Source organism: Haliaeetus leucocephalus, unplaced genomic scaffold (genome assembly GCF_000737465.1).
Source record: "Haliaeetus leucocephalus isolate CR32 unplaced genomic scaffold, Haliaeetus_leucocephalus-4.0 Scaffold160, whole genome shotgun sequence".
NCBI classification, from domain to species: Eukaryota; Metazoa; Chordata; class Aves; order Accipitriformes; family Accipitridae; genus Haliaeetus; species Haliaeetus leucocephalus.
Genome location: NW_010972596.1, coordinates 117,117 through 119,134, shown reverse-complemented (window position 1 = coordinate 119,134; position 2,018 = coordinate 117,117). Strand labels below are relative to the sequence as shown.

The window sequence follows — 2,018 nt, the reverse complement described above, 5'->3', positions numbered from 1 at the left end:
GGGCGGGTAGAATGAAAGGTTCTCCGCTACTAACGACAGGATGTACGTGAGCTTCAGATAATCTGACTCCTACTGAGATAGCATGCTCTGGCAATTCAGCAGACAAAGCTACAAGGCACTAGTTTCCCTCCAGGACAGTTCTGCCCTTTGACCTCACTGGTGTACGTTGCCACATTCTGTACTTTACTAGTCCCACATGCTGGCCTCCAGGTACAGCTCAAGTCTCTGGGTAGCAGAGCAAGGGGTCAGCATCTCAAACCCAGTGGGGTCCAAAGCTGCAGTACCGCACCTGTGTTTTGAGCAATGACAGATGATTGTCAAAGCAAGTACACTGCAATGTTCACGGTTTTACCTGCCACCTATGACAGGTTCATTACTTTTAGCCCTTTAGCAGGGCTAAACACCCTAGTCCACGCTACCTGTATCTATACAAGCTAGTACAATACCCCATTTGGTTTCTTCATTAATGAAGAAGCCATTAAGATAACAATTTCATATTTTCATCTGTCATTTAGTTTTCCTATAACTCAAGTATTTGGCTGTTCAGTGAAGCAGGTGGCAATATGGACAGATTCTTCATTTCTACCTTTACTGGGACAGCAACAACAAGCAGCAGAAGACTATGCTTCTGGAGCACAGGGGGCAATAGCCTGAGAGAAGATAAGAAACAGGCGGTGATCTCATGAAGAGCTGAGGTTAAAAGAGTTAACACCTGCCAGACAGTTGCGAGTTTGAGCGTGCAGCCTTCCGAACTAACTCCACCTCGCTCCTGCCACCCCTCTACCCACAGTAAGAAATAGAGCACAGCACAACCGAACCAAGACAACTATACCTTGCAGGACCAGTCTGTCATCCTTCGTAGCTTGTCATCGTTGGCCTTCTCTGTTGACTTCAGACTCCAGAATTCCTTCTCCCCCCCCCCCCCCCCGAGGAATTTATCCAACCCCTTCAGCAAGCCTCTTTAATGCCGGGCGACTCCACGAATGGCTTGTCCATTGGGAAGAAATCTTGTGCTTCAGATGTAGCAAGTAATTCCAAAGTCTTAGCTCATACTTGCCTCGAATCCTCACTCTACATCCTCCAGTAATTAGCACTTAGCCTCATTCCAGATTTGACAAACCTCTGCTACACCATGAAATAAACCATCCTCCAAAGGAATGAGCTCTTGCTGGTCGAGACCTTGGGTAGCTCCAGTTTCGAAGCAGGCTTCAGTCAGATGGCTGTCCAAATGCTTACAAGCACCGCAAGAAGCAGCGAGTCATACCAGTTAGCGCCGAAGTATAGTTTCAAAGAAGTGACTGCCGATCAGGGATAAGACATTAACAGTACATGCTACGTACTGACCAGACAAGCAAGAAGACTTCCAAAAACTGGATGGAACAGCACAGTGTTGGAGACCTCAAGAAGCACGCCCAAAAAAGCAAGGCAATACATTGCAAGAGGAAATTAGGAAGAAATACTGAACCAGTACAACTGCAACACTTGAGACTTCCAACCCATACTGGAGGATGCAGTGGTTCAACTAGCCCTAGGAGCAAGTCTTTTACACAAAAGTTGCAGTTAATCACTGTAACTAGACAGACTCATAAAGCACTGCTGTGTACGACTACAAAGCGTCCAGTTCTGCAATCTGAAGCCAGTTCAAGCAACGGTGTCAGAAACCTCTTGCTTCTTAAGCCTTCTACTTTCTGGACCCTGGCTGCAGAAGTGGAAGGGGAGCCCTCGCCATTTTTTCTCTCTTCCAAATAAATTCTTTCCATGCCACAGGCACAAGCTTCACCATCCTGAGGGAGCAGGACTTGCGAGCCTGTCCTAATGAAGCCTTCTCAGCAAAAAGGCATTTAGACTAAGAGAAGCTTAACTAAAAGTCATTAAGCCCGAACACTAATTAACCAAAACTCTCTCAGCAGTTCCTCATAACGATCCCCCCCCCCGCCCCCAGCCGTGTCACTCCTGGGCGCTAAGGGAGCCTAGCAGAAATCCGCAGCAGCCCTGCCTGCTTCCTTCTCGGCGAAGTG

General features: G+C 47.6%; 1 protein-coding gene across 3 annotated transcripts in view; it reads right to left on the bottom strand.

The window, feature by feature from the left end:
• SOS1 (son of sevenless homolog 1 (Drosophila)) overlaps window positions 1–1,922 on the bottom strand; it is a 52,772-nt gene extending 50,850 nt beyond the window's left edge. For all 3 annotated transcript variants that reach the window (XM_010562433.1, XM_010562434.1, XM_010562435.1), the window contains exon 1: window positions 833–1,922. The gene's annotated coding sequence lies outside the window, so the exon portion shown is untranslated. The remainder of the gene's footprint in view (window positions 1–832) is intronic.
• Window positions 1,923–2,018: the final 96 nt, after the last annotated feature.